The sequence below is a fragment of the Schistocerca serialis genome, chromosome 4 (assembly GCF_023864345.2).
Source record: "Schistocerca serialis cubense isolate TAMUIC-IGC-003099 chromosome 4, iqSchSeri2.2, whole genome shotgun sequence".
Lineage (NCBI taxonomy): Eukaryota > Metazoa > Arthropoda > Insecta > Orthoptera > Acrididae > Schistocerca > Schistocerca serialis.
Genome location: NC_064641.1, coordinates 93480862 through 93496359, shown reverse-complemented (window position 1 = coordinate 93496359; position 15498 = coordinate 93480862).

Here is a 15498-nt window from a genome sequence, read left to right as displayed (position 1 = left end):
CCACATTTGAACTCTCACTCCGACATAATGCACTCACAATTGCTCTAAACACTCTTGTGACCACGACTGACACTTTTGACATATTGAGGGCATTGCACGCGTGCTGTTCATGGTAAAATGGTAAAATTCAACTGTGCAGCCAGTAGGTGTGGCTAACATCTGCATTTTATGTTCAAGCATGCATTTCTTGAGGTGTTTCCATTCCCGTACTTTTTAAATTTTCTTTTCAACTTGTAAAGATTCCCAGTTTGTGGTTTTGTGTTAGACAGAAGGTTGTTACATATCTTACACCAGTGTACATTCTGAACATTGGACTTGAAAATTATTTTTGTGACTGCATATATATACCGTGGTGACAAAAGCCATGGGATGGTAACATGCTCATACACAAATGGTGGTAACACCAGTTACACAAGGTATAAGAGGGCAGTGCATTAGTGGAGATGTCATTTGTACTCAGCTAATTCGTGTGAAAAGGTTTCTGACGTGGTTATAGCAGTATGACAGTAATTAACAGACTTTGAATACAGAGTTGCACTTGGAAATCGACATTTGGGACATTCCATTTGGGAAATCATTAGGGAATTCAGTATTCCGAGATCCACAGTGTCGAGAGTGTGCTGAGACTAGCAAATATCAGGCATTACCTCTCACCACAGAAAATGCAATTGGCAACAGCCTTCACTTAATAACTAGGAGCAGTGCAACAGACAAGTAACACTGCGTGAAATAATGACAGAAATCAATGGGGGACATATGACGAACGTATCCATTAGGACAGTGTGGCAAACAACCGATGTGGTTTCCTTTGCAAACAGCACGACAGCTCCTGCAACCTGTCTCGTGGGGTCATCATCATACTAGTTGAAGACTAGATGAATGGGAAACTGAGGTCTGGTCAGGTGAGTCCCAATTTCAGTTGATAAGACCTGATGGTAGGATTTGAGTGTGGCACAGACCCCACAATGCCAAAGAGTCAAACTGTCAACAAGGCGCTGTGCAAGCTGGTGATGGCTCCGTAATGGTGTGGGCTGTGTTTACATGGAATGGATTGGGTCCTTTGGTTGAACTGAACTTATCATTGACTGGAAATAATTATTTTAGCTACTTGGAAATCATTTGCTGCCATTTATGTACATCATTTCCCAAAAAACAATGGAATTCTTTATGTGTAACAATGCACCAGGCCACAGTTGCTCACAACCAGTTTGAAGAACATCCTGCATAGTTCGAGCGAATGGTTTTTGGCACCTAAGATCACCTGACATGAATTCTATTGAACATTTATGAGACATAATCTAGAGGTTAGTTTGTGCACAACATCCTGCACAGCCAACACTTTCACAATTATAGATGGCTATGGAGGCAGCATGGATAAATATTTTTGCAGGGGACTTCCAGCGACTTGTTGAGTCCAAGCCACATTGAGTTATTGCACTACACTGGGCAAAAGAGGGACTGGCATGATATAGAGGTACCTATCTCATGAATTTTGTATGTGTATGGTTCATTTGGACCTAATAACCAATAAGGATTATATGTATTGTGAAGTGAATATAAGAATTCCAAGACCTTTAAGAAGGCTTCTGCAAGATCTATGGGAAATGTTCTGAACTGAGCTTCTTGATTAGTTTATCCATGTACTGACTGCATTTTAACTAGTTACCCACTTGTATTCCAAGGAATTTTACACACTGTGCTTCATTCAGAGTGTGAATACTACAGGTGTATTGAATACATGAAAAGGGTAAATACTTGGTGTAGAGAAACTTCTGTACATGTTGGTGTGTCTGTATACACAAATAGTAAGCTCAATGCCAAGGAAATTAACGTAAATAACTTCCATGGTGACTTGGTTCTGGGTCAGGCCGCGCTGTTTTTTTGCTACGGAAGGACACTTTTCTGTGAAATCTGGGTAAAAAACTTTAATTAGAAATGGAAAACTAGGGCACAACATATATTCTCCAAACTGTTACAAGCAACAGGAATTTTTTTGCATTTAAATAGTAATATTATGTTTCTATATTTTCAATATTAATTATTTTACGTAGCGTTATGGAAGGACAAGAAAAAGCACAGCTTTTTTGGTACTTGAATATAAAGATTAATTCCTGCTCTGATGTTTATGTTTCACTTAGAGAATTTTTTAATCGGTTGACTGCATATTTTTAGTATATAAATAAGGGCATAATAGATTTTTTTAACTCTTAGATTAAATGCTGCATCCAATAAAGTGAGTAGCTGCAGTGTTACGGAAGGACATTTTTTCCCAGGTATACAAATTTGACTTTTAACACAAAATAAATTGAATTTTATAACAATAAATGCTATCATACAAGTTATGTATTAATTTATTACTGAAATTAAAATTATGTAGCAGAGGAAAGTGAAATTATTGTTAGTAAAATATAGACTTTGTACATACATAATTTAAAACACTGTTCTGAGAAATAATGTTGCTGAGATATTTCTTTTTTTTGTTTTTTTAAGAAAGTACCAGGAAAAAAAACTTTCATTTAGTTATAGTTCGTAAACATCAACAGGATCTGAAAATTTACAAGTAAGTCTTTCAGAACTACCATTAATATGTGGTTCACTTAACACAGAAATAATGTCAACAGGAGAAACATTAAAGACATCATTCTGGACAATTTTAAATGTGTTTTTACTATTGTCTGTTGATTTCATTCCCATCACTTCGTAAATGTCTTTATCAGCATGAAACTTCTTAATAATGCATGCATGCCTGTATACAACAGTAGTATCACTAAACACTTTGCAAAGTAAAAATGACCCATTAGACAAGACTGAATCATTTGTTAACTTGCTTTGAACTACTTGGCTCTGCTGCTGCTTGAAAATATTAGCACTCTGAATAAGTTTGTAGGTCCTTCCACTACTATGCTGCCCAGGAAAAAAAAAAACAGAATTTTCCGAAAGTGTGACATGTTTTTTATCAGAAGAGGGTCGTGCAAAATGATATTTTCAAAGGCCACTTATAGGCAAACAGTTATTCCATCGGCTTTCCAACATTTTCTTTACTGCTTCAATTCTTGACTCTGGAACGTAAATCACAATAATACTTTTCGCAAGATCTTTTGCAGCTGTTGCAAAATCTACTGCATTATTTACTACTATTTTTTATGGAGTATGGAACAAAAAATGACTCTCTTCAGTTCTCCTCCGATGCCATTATGTGGACCCTTTCCGTGAGCTGTTTCGAAGCAAGTTCGATCAGCTGTTACACCAAAATCTTCTCCATGAAAAAGAATATCACAAACAGAGAACTGGCTTTTGAACTGACTTGCAGCTCCATCACTAAAGTATTGGACATGTGAAATTGGAAATCCAACTTTTGTTTTCAGATGTGTTAAAATTGCCTGATTGAAAGTATGGACACTGTCCTTACTATGTTCTAAAGAATTAGATACAACACAGTAGTGAATATGCTTCAGTTCAGGACACTTGTAATACACAATGGCTGTAAAAATAGACACACTGGGTGAACACCAGAGAGCCTGCATGATCTCAGATTGATGTTTTATCGAAAAGTTTTCTGAGAAATCCTCTAGTACAACAATGTCTGTTTCGGGAAGGACACGTTTTAACATGCGCAACTTGGAGTGCTGCCTATGTCCATTGTAAACATGCCTGGTCAAAGTCTGTAATTGTAAATGAAGTTGCACCTTTGCTTCTGAATACTACAGGTTTCTTTGTTTGACCTTCTTCTAGACACCATTTCTAAAAAGTTATTCTTTCGTTTAAATCTAACCCTTCAAAATAGCTGTCAAGATTTGAAGTGCCACACTCTTCACAATTCCTGTCTATACAGCTGATATTGGTGGAATCACAAACTGTTTTCTCAAATACTTCATCTAAACTTTTGGTATGCATGGCACATGCTTGTTCAACGACCTTAATAACATAGCAGCATTTTCATGATAAGTACAGACACAAACTTCTCGATCTCTTAGTGTTATAGGTACAACATGCTTTGGTCGTAATTTTGACAGTGCAATGGGTAACTCCCCATACTCTTTGCAGAAAGGTTCATAAATTTCTTTAATATTGTATAACAAAAATCTCTTTTGTCTGTACTCTTTACCACGTTAAGTAGAAATGAATTCCTTTCTGCCAGGGCACTGCCAGCTTATGTAATCTCTTTCATAAAATTGTATCACCTTCTGTATTACTTGATTTGACACAGAATCCTTTCTTTTTTTTCCTTTCAAATACTGATTGTTTTGGTTTTACATTCCTAGCAGTAAAGCCAGCAACATCAAAAAAATTATGAAGTTTTTGATGTGAAAAGGATTTGACGAGTTTTCCAAGAACTTCGGGATGCTTGGAGGGTGATTTTGGGAGACATCTCTTGAGCGTATGGTAGCTTTACCTAACACGCTAGGTGATATTTTTAATGTTGGATTTGCACTGGTTTGACGAGCAAGGGCGCATTGCATCTTTTTCTTTTCTTTTTCATATTTTCGTAAGTAATGTATCTTTCCCTCAGCTATTAACTTACGTCGTTTTGCATTATTTCTCTCATGATCTTTTTGACAAGACACTTCTGCTGTTCCTGGATCATTCATTTTTTGTTTTGTGCGTTCCTTAACACGCTTGGCACCAGATTTGGCCATCACACCTGCACATATATTCAAGAAACTTGTTAAGTCTATAACTGAACCAAAGAAACAATTGAATCTACATTGTTGTTGTTGTGGTCTTCAGTCCTGAGACTGGTTTGATGCAGCTCTCCATGCTACTCTATCCTGTGCAAGCTTCTTCATCTCCCAGTACCTACTGCAGCCTACATCCTTCTGAATCTGCTTAGTGTATCCACCTCTTGGCCTCCCTGTATGACTTTTACCCTCCGCGCTGCCCTCCAGTACTAAATTGGTGATCCCTTGATGCCTCAGAACATGTCCTACCAACCGATGCCTTCTTCTGGTCAAGTTGTGCCACAAACTTCTCTTCTCCCCAATTCTATTCAATACCTCCTCATTAGTTATGTGATCTAACCATCTAATCTTCAGCATTCTTCTATAGCACCACATTTCGAAAGATTCTATTCTCTTCTTGTCTAAACTATTTATTGTCCACGTTTCACTTCCATACATGGCTACACTCCATACAAATACTTTCAGAAACGACTTCTTGACTTTTTAATCTATATTCGATGTTAACAAATTTCACTTCTTCAGAAACGCTTTCCTTGCAATTGCCAGTCTACAATTTATATCCTCTCTACTTTGACCATCATCAGTTATTTTTCTCCCCAAATAGCAAAACTCCTTTACTACTTTAAGTGTCTCATTTCCTAATCTAATTCCGTCAGCATCACCCGACTTAATTCGACTACATTCCATTATCCATGTTTTGCTTTTGTTGATGTTCATCTTATACCCTTCTTTCAAGACACTGTCCATTCCGTTCAACTGCTCTTCCAAGTCCTTTGCTGTCTCTGACAGAATTACAATGTCATCCACAAACTTCAAAGTTTTTATTTCTTCTCCATGGATTTTAATACCTTCTCCGAACTTTTCTTTTGTTTCCTTTACTGATTGCTCAATATACAGATTGAATAGTATCGGGGAGAGGCTACAACCCTGTCTCACTCCTTCCCAACCACTGCTTCTCTTTCATGTCCCTTGACTCTTATAACTGCTATCTGCTTTCTGTACAAATTGTAAATATCCTTTCGCTCCCTGTATTTTACCCCTGCCACCTTCAGAATTTGAAAGAGAGTATTCCAGTCAACATTGTCAAAAGCTTTCTCTAAGTCTACAAATGCTAGAAATTTAGGTTTGCCTTTCCTTAATCTAGCTTTTAAGATAGTCATAGGGTCAGTATTGCCTCACGCGTTCCAACATTTCTATAGAATCCAAAATGATCTTCCCCGAGGTCAGCTTCTACCAGTTTTTCCATTCGTCTGTAAAGAATTCACGTTAGTATTTTGCAGCTGTGACTTATTAAACTGATAGTTCGGTAATTTTCACATCTGTCAACACCTGATTTCTTTGGGATTTGAATTATCATATTCTTCTTGAAGTGTGAGGGAATTTCGCCTGTCTCATACATCTTGCTCACCAGATAGTAGCATTTTGTCAGGACTGGCTGTCCCAAGACTGTCAGTAGTTCTAATGGAATGTTGTCTACAAATTAACATTACATTTCCAAAAATTTCATAGAAAGCCTTTGATGTACATTACATTTTATTTGCAAGTTCAAAGAGTGAACATATGCTCATTTCAAAGGAGATATGCCATGTTTGTTTAGAGTATAAATTAAAAATTACAAAGCCAAAAAATTGAGAAATTGTTTTTACATGTTTTTAAAAGTGTTATGCATAACAATGTCACCTGGTCTTTGCAGAGTAGGCTACGATATTCCTTCACTGTTAATAATTATAAAAATATTTGGTAGTTGTCAGTTAAATACTAACAATATTAACAAGATACTGCAGCATGTTAATATTTGATACACTTCCTTATATAGCACATGGAATTATAGCCTACATTCTTCACTCAGGCTTTTGGAGTAATCAGACTTATTCGAAAAAATGTTAGAGACTTATGCATAAATAAACAAACTTTCTTTACATTAAACTAATACTTATTTTCAAATTGTTTATAACCTTTATAACCAGCAAATTTACACTTCCAACATGAACAACCACTTGAAACCTATACAACAATGGAGAGAGACAACAGAAAACTGGAGGTAAAACATCTGACAGAATTGTTTCATTAGATAGCTAGGTAAAGACATGCTGTGAGTGGCTGGTTTCATTTTTAGAGGGAAACTCAAATAGACATTTATAACAAATGTCCTTCCATAACAAAAAAATGTCCTTCGGTAACAAGTTTTACAAAATAAATATTTATTAAATAGTCGTGTTTCATGTGGATTTATGGTACTGAAGACATCATAGTACTCTTATATTAGGAGTTACGGAAAAGAAAATTTTATATTAACTGTTCATTATATTTTATATTGAAATCATGTCAAAAATTTGTTACAGAAGGACATTTACAATTTTGGGAGAAATTTTATGTCTTTGATAAACATACCAAATTCCTTCTTTTAATACCAATGTATTCCTGTTAGGCTAACTTAAGTGCCCACATAGATTTTGTCACACGATCATCAATGTGCGTGATGTTGTTGTTGTGGTCTTCAGTCCTGAGACTAGTTTGATGCAGCTCTCCATGCTACTCTATCCTGTGCTAGCTTCTTCATCTCCCAGTACCTACTGCAACCTACATCCTTCTGAATCTGCTTAGTGTATTCATCTCTTGGTCTCCCTCTACGATTTTTACCCTCCACGCTGCCCTCCAATACTAAATGGTGATCCCTTGATGCCTCAGAACATGTCCTACCAACCGATCCCTTCTTCTGGTCAAGTTGTGCCACAAACTTCTCTTCTCCCCAATCCTATTCAATACTTCCTCATTAGTTATGTGATCTACCCATCTAATCTTCAGCATTCTTCTGTAGCACCACATTTCGAAAGCTTCTATTCTCTTCTTGTCCAAACTTTACCGTCCATGTTTCACTTCCATACATGGCTACACTCCATACAAATACTTTCAGAAATGGCTTCCTGACACTTAAATCTATACTGGATGTTAACAAATTTCTCTTCTTCAGAAACGCTTTCCTTCCCATTGCCAGTCTACATTTTATATCCTCTCTACTTCGACCATCATAAAGTTATTTTGCTCCCCAAATAGCAAAACTCCTTTACTACTTTAAGTGTCTCATTTCCTAATCTAATTCCGTCAGCATCACCTGACTTAATTCGACTACATTCCATTATCCTCGTTTTTCTTTTGTTGATGTTCATCTTATACCCTCCTTTCAAGACACTGTCCATTCCGTTCAACTGCTCTTCCAAGTCCTTTGCTGTCTCTGACAGAATTACAATGTCATCGGCGAACCTCAAAGTTTTTATATCTTCTCCATGGATTTTAATACTTACTCCGAATTTTTCTTTTGTTTCCTTTACTGCTTGCTCAATATACAGATTGAATAACATTGGGGACAGGCTACAACCCTGTCTTACTCCCTTCCCAACCACTGCTTCCCTTTCATGTCCCTCGACTCTTATAACTGCCATCAGGTTTCTGTACAAATTATAAACAGCCTTTCGCTCCCAGTATTTTACCCCTGCCACCTTTAGAATTTGAAACAGAGTATTCCAGTCAACATTGTCAAAAGCTTTCTCTAAGTCTACAAATGTTAGAAACGTAGGTTTGCCTTTCCTTAATCTTTCTTCTAAGATAAGTCGTAAGGTCAGTCTTGCCTCAGGTGTTCCAGTATTTCTGCGGAATCCAAACTGATCTTCCCCGAGGTCAGCTTCTACTAGTTTTTCCATTCATCTGTAAAGAATTCGTGTTAGTATTTTGCATCTGTGGCTTATTAAACTGGTTGTTCGGTAATTTTCACATCTGTCAACATCTGCTTTCTTTGGGATTGGAATTATTATATTCTTCTTGAAGTCTGGGGGTATTTCGCCTGTTTCATACATCTTGCTCACCAGATGGTAGAGGTTTGTCAGGACTGGCTCTCCCAAGGCCGTCAGTAGTTCCAATGGAATGTTGTCTACTCCGGGGGCCTTGTTTCGACTCTGGTCTTTCAGTGCTCTGTCAAACTCTTCACGCAGTATTGTATCTCCCATTTCATCTTCACGTACATCCTCATCCATTTCCATAATATTGTCCTCAAGTACATCACCCTTGTATAGACCCTCTATATACTCCTTCCACCTTTCTGCTTTCCCTTCTTTGCTTAGAACTGGGTTTCCATCTGAGCTCTTGATATTCATACAAGTGGCTCTCTTTTCTCCAAAGGTCTCTTTAATTTTCCTGTAGGCAGTATCTATCTTACCCCTAGTGAAATAAGCCTCTACATCCTTACATTTGTCCTCTAGCCATCCCTGCTTAGCAATTTTGCACTTCCTGTCGATTTCATTTTTGAGACGTTTGTATTCCTTTTTGCCTGCTTCATTTACTGCATTTTTATATTTTCTCCTTTCATCGATTAAATTCAATATTTCTTCTGTTACCCAAGGATTTCTTCTAGCCCTCGTCTTTTCACCTACTTGATCCTCTGCTGCCTTCACTACTTCATCCCTCAAAGCTACCCATTCTTCTTCTACTGTATTTCTTTCCCCCATTCCTGTCAATTGTTCCCTTATGCTCTCCCTGAAACTCTGTACAACCTCTGGTTCTTTCAGTTTATCCAGGTCCCATCTCCTTAAATTCCCTCCTTTTTGCAGTTTCTTCAATTTTAATCTACAGGTCATAACCAATAGATTGTGGTCAGAGTCCACATCTGCCCCTGGAAATGTCTTACAATTTAAAACCTGGTTCCTAAATCTCTGTCTTACCATTATATAATCTATCTGATACCTTTTAGTATCTCCAGGGTTCGTCCATGTATACAACCTTCTTTCACGATTCTTAAACCAAGTGTTAGCTATGATTAAGTTGTGCTCTGTGCAAAATTCTATCAGGCGGCTTCCTCTTTCATTTCTTAGCCCCAATCCATATTCACCTACTACGTTTCCTTCTCTCCCTTTTCCTACTACCGAATTCCAGTCACCCATGACTATTAAATTTTCGTCTCCCTTCACTATCTGAATAATTTCTTTTATTTCATCATACATTTCTTCAATTTCTTCATCATCTGCAGAGCTAGTTGACCTATAAACTTGTACTACTGTAGTAGGTGTGGGCTTCATATCTATCATGGCCACAATAATGTGTTCACTATGCTGTTTGTAGTAGCTTACCCGCATTCCTATTTTCCTATTCATTATTAAACCTACTCCTGCATTACCCCTGTTTGATTTTGTGTTTATAACCCTGTAGGCACCTGACCAGAAGTCTTGTTCCTCCCACCACCGAACTTCACTAATTCCCACTATATCTAACTTTAACCTATCCATTTCCCTTTCTAAATTTTCTAACCTACCTGCCCGATTAAGTGATCTGACATTCCACACTCCGATCTGTAGAACGCCAGTTTTCTTTCTCCTGATAACAACATCCTCTTGAGTAGTCCCCGCCCGGAGATCCGAATGGGGGACTATTTTACCTCCAGAATATTTTACCCAAGAGGACGCCATCAGCATTTAATACATACAGTAAAGCTGCATGCCCTCGGGAAAAATTACGGCCGTAGTTTCCCCTTGCTTTCAGCCGTTCGCAGTACCATCACAGCAAGACCGTTTTGGTTAATGTTACAAGGCCAGATCAGTCAATCATCCAGACTGTTGCCCCTGCAACTACTGAAAAGGCTGCTGCCCCTCTTCAGGAACCACATGTTTGTCTGGCCTCTCAACTGATACCCCTCCGTTGCGGTTGCACCTACGGTACAGCTATCTGTATCGCTGAGGCACACAAGGCTCCCCACCAAAGGCAAGGTCCATGGTTCATGGGGGGAGGATGTGCGTGATACAAGTAATAAAAATGAAATGTCCTTCCGTAACAGAAAATATTTTATTTTTTCTAAATGTGTGAGAAAAAATCACTCTAATAATTTTTTAAAAAGGAAAATGACTATAGCATATGAAACTACATAGTTTTCTGAACAAAATAGCACAAAGTTTTATGGTTATTAAAAGGTTTTTGAATTTCAGTACTTGTGACCCTTCTACAAATTGATTCCAAAAAAATATTTACTTACTGACTTTGCACATCGAGCATATAACAAGGATCAGTGTTCACTTAGGAATTGGGGGTCACAAAGGCCGTCTGGGGCTACTAAATGGTGTTGCAGTTATTTAGTCACATATTACAAAAGTACACCTACTACAAGAGATACTCAAACGTTTTCTCCAGATGCATCAAGGCATGCGTGACATCAGTGCTATGTAGAGCAGAATGCCCTCTCAAAGATACCTTGTGTATCTTGAACATATCCTGCTGCTGCAACAATCCTGCCCACTAGGTCCTCCAGCAATGTAACAGGTGTTTTGTACACAAGGTCTTTCAAATACCATCACATGAAAAAATTGATTGGGGATGGATCAGGTGATAATGGTGGCCATGAAACTGGTGTACTGCGGCGTATCCAGTGACTGAAAAAGGTTGCCTGTGGAGGTGCCCTTCTTTTCTGCTGAAATGCGCTTGGGCTCTGTCATGTTGCAATTGAATGTGGTGATGAATAGGTATGGTAACATCAAGAAGCATGTCCAGCAGAACCTCTTACAGGAATGCAAGATACATGTGACCATCAAGCAGTGCAGGAGAGTGTATGGCCTAATTATACAGTCTCTAATGATGCCAGCCCACACGTTAAGGTCCGCAGCTTGTGGTAAAGTGGCTAGTGTTGCTGCCTCTGGATCAAGGGGTTCCGGGCACAATTCCCAGCTGGGTTGGGGATTTTCTCCATCTGGGTACTGGTTGTTTGTGTTGTCCTCATCATTTCATCACTATCAGCATCATTCATTACAGTGGCTAGATTGGATTGTGTAAAAATTGGACTGTGTAAAAATTGGGACTTTGTACAGATGCTGATGACCGCACGGTTGAGTACCCCACAAACCAAACATCATCGTCAACTACATGTTAAGAGTAAATTTGTGTTGTGAGGCCTGCATACATGTAACATGTGGGTTCACATCTGCCCACATAGGCAGGTTGTGAATGTTCATGACACCCTTGATTGAGAACGCAGCCTCACTGGTGAAGCTCGAGTCTGTAGCAGATGCCTGCAGAAACCACTGCACAGATCCCACACGCATTTTGTAGTCCCCTTGTTCCTATGCCTGGATGCATTTCAAATGAAACAGATGCAGTCTTTCATTGTGTTCAATGCACCAGGCAGAGGGTTCGGGGATATCAGTGGTGTGGGATATACCTCATGTACTTGTTGACGGCATATGCTGTTCGCTTTCAAGAACACTTTCCTCTGCTGCAGCTGTCCTTGTTGTTTGCTAGCGACCAGCATCTGGTTTGTGCACATGGAATGAGCCAATTTTGCACAGTCAGTGACGTAGTGTGGCAAATAATGTGTGGCACAGCACCTTTCTATTGGGATATTTTGCATGAAACAGTCCCACAGCTTCTCATACATTGCAGTTGACTGAGCCATAAATCAAATGCACCTCAGCCATTTCACAGTATGTGTAGCTAGCCATATTACTCCCAACACTTCCACCTCCCAACACTTCCACTGCATGAATGACGATGGTCTCCATATGCTCTGCGCATGTTTGTAAGACAGTGCCCCCTCGTGACCGTATCTCAGTCTCGTGGCATTTGCGACCCCCAGTTCTTATGTGATTACTGATCCTTGTTGTATACTCAGTATGACATGTCATTTGTAATCATTTTTTTAATCACCCTCTAGATCTGGCTGTTTTGTGGCTGCCAGATGCTAACTCAATTCTTGTTTCTGTGTCCCATTCCTGAAATGTCAATTCCGGAAACTTCATCAGTAAATTGGAAAGCTATCTGGGTCATCTGGTGCATCTAGGGGCAAAAATTGCATTACATGGAGACTTCAGCATCCAAATGTGGGAAGGTAGTGACAAAGCGAGAGTTTTTATAGACTTAGAAAGCAGCTATGGACTATTTGTGGTAAGCCATCCGGTAGCGATAAGAGGGGATGTCTGTCTTGATAGAGTTGTCACAAACATAAATAGTAGGGACTACAGAGTAAGAGTCTTTGACCTTGTGCTTGCAGATCACAGTGCAATAATCATGAAGCTATGGGTACTCAGTAAGCACTCAACAAATTCTCAGCTGACATTCAAATTATGTCTGCAGAAGTAGTATTATTACAAAGAAACGTTTAGATGCTTTCAAAACTGCTATGTCCTTTACAGTTTGAGATCAAATGTATGAAGAACTGGCACCAAATGACACATTCAGTTCCATGTTCCAGTTTCTTAAATCTAAATTTGATGAAAAATTTTCCACTAAACCCAAGACATGCCCTATTACCAAATCAAAATACTCACAGAAAACTGTAGAAGAAGATTATCCAAAATAAAATGCATTGTACAGTTACTAAATGATAAAAGTCAAAGCCACTGGAGATGTTAGTATTAAGGACAGATTGTACAGCAGTTTTTTACATGGCAAAAGGATGTACAAAAAATAATTAGAGAAAGCAAAGGAGCAAAGCAGTGCCAGATTTCTTGAAGCAGCTCACAGTTAGTGCAAGGCAGTGTGCGATCTGGTTAATGAACTTAGGCAAAAGCCCATGTTTTGCTCTAATTCTTGCAGTCCAGATGTATGTAATGAATATTTTATAAACATAATAGAAAGCACAGTAGGCGAAATTCCTAAGTTTGGAACAGATTCTGCAGTTACCGTGAAATTTGGAAAAAAATACAGCATGGTAAAGTGGAAGAGAGTTTATCCAAAAGACATAACAAAAACAGTAAAAGACTGGAAATACTCAGGGAGCCCTGATATTTATGGAATGTTCTTTACTACATTATGAATTATAATCCATAAACTGCTCAGTCTCTTTCAGTAGTAATAAATAAAAGCCTCCATGCCAGGGAATTTCCAAACTTTCTGAAAATAGCACACACAGTGCCAGTTTACAAATAAGGTAATCCACATTAAGTGTCAAGCTGCAGGCCTGTATCTATAATACCAATAGTAACTGAGGTCATGGAGCCCATAATGAAAGATCAGGCATTAAGTTATTTTGAAGGAAACACCTCTTCTATGATACATAGCACAGCTTTCAGAAGGGCAAGTCAAAAACAACAGCAGTACTTGATTTAGTTACAAATATAAGTCAGGATTTTGAAGACAAGAAGTCTGTATCAGGGTCATTCAATGTCAAATCAACACAATTTTGGGAGATTTTCAGAATTGATATCTCAGATTTTCATGATTTTTGGTATGCAGCAATATATCATTAACTTATGAAAAAATACCAAATTTTAGTTATGAAACACAATTATTTTTGAAGTTACTAATTTTTAAAGATTTAAATTTTTTGAAAAAAATTCATATTTTGGCACCCTTAGATGCCCATAGGGTGGCAACCAGTGATGATACAAAGCTGGGAGTGGTCTCATTTTAAAGCTGTTGAATTGCGCTTTAATATGATATGCCACAATATAGACGTTACAGTTTTTAAAAAATTGAAAATTTTAAAATTTAAATTTCTCGAAAAGAGGCAATTTTAAAAATTGCAAAAAATTATCAAATATAGTTTGTAATATCTTAATACATATAGCAAAATTTTATTATGGGATCTCAATGGGATCAGGAGATACAAGGCATCAGAAATACACATGTTTTGCAAATAATGTACCAAATTAGTAAAATTTTATTTTTGAATTACTAATTTTGCTATGCAGTGTGCAGGACACTATTAAATTCATAAAACGCAATGATTACTTAATAGTGTACCGTGTTTGGAAACCTCTCTTTAAAAGAAAACTGAAGCTGGTTGGCCTACAAATAGAGGGATATCCCCTTTTACTCAGATAAAAAGGGGATTTCACTCATGGGAAATCCCCTTTCACAAGGTGGAAGGTGATTGGTCAAGCAGACAAGGCCACTCATTTACAGCCAGTGTAGCATCAGAGTTGCTTGTATGAACTTTGATGTTCCTGTGATATTGTATGTTTAGAACACAACCAATTTCTTGACCACTGCACTTTTCCTTGTTAATTTCTCATTGTTTCTCCTGTGCAGGATGGATACCACTGACAAGATAGTAAAAATGGATTGTTTTAATCCTTTTAATAAGCCTAATCACTCCCATGCAGGAAAAGGTCTGAGACATGTTACTTCATGGGTGTGTGACTTGATTCCAGGAACACCTGAGTTATCCAGGGTCTGTGACAGTTGTAGGAAGCAGCTTACAAAGTTAAAAAATGAAATACATAGAGAAATTTCCACTGGAACTAGTAACATAAGTGAAGAAAGTCAGTCTGATACTGAAATTGAAGAAGCTGTTGATATGCCATTTTCAAATGAATGTGAAGCTCTAAGTTCTCTTAACAGCTCTCTTTTAGAGATGGGAGAGTTGCCTGTGGACAAAAGGAGGATGCAATCCAAAATTTACTCTACTGAGAAGGCCAACGGAATCAATGTGGCTATCAAGAGAAAACTGCTAATGAATGCAACTAGCAGTGATGAGAATGATGATTCACAAGATGAGTTCTTAACACATGTAACGATGGTGTACAACAGCTTCATGTAAGAAAAAGAAGCTTCAACTGCTGACTCTTATGCGTGGCAGCTGGAGTGTGAGGAAAGTAATGCAGGAATTTTTGGCTTCTGACTACTTAGTTCGACAAGCCAAGATGTCGAAAAAAAAAGGGCACCTTCTCTGATCCTGATCTAAAACCAGGAGAAAGTCTGTCAAATCATACCATTCATATCTTTTACAAGTGATGAAATGAGCAGAGTGATGCCAGGGATGAAGGACTTTATATCAGTGAAGGACAACAGCACAGGTAGTAAAGAACATGTTTCAAGAAGGTTTATGCTTAATAATTTAAAAGAAGTG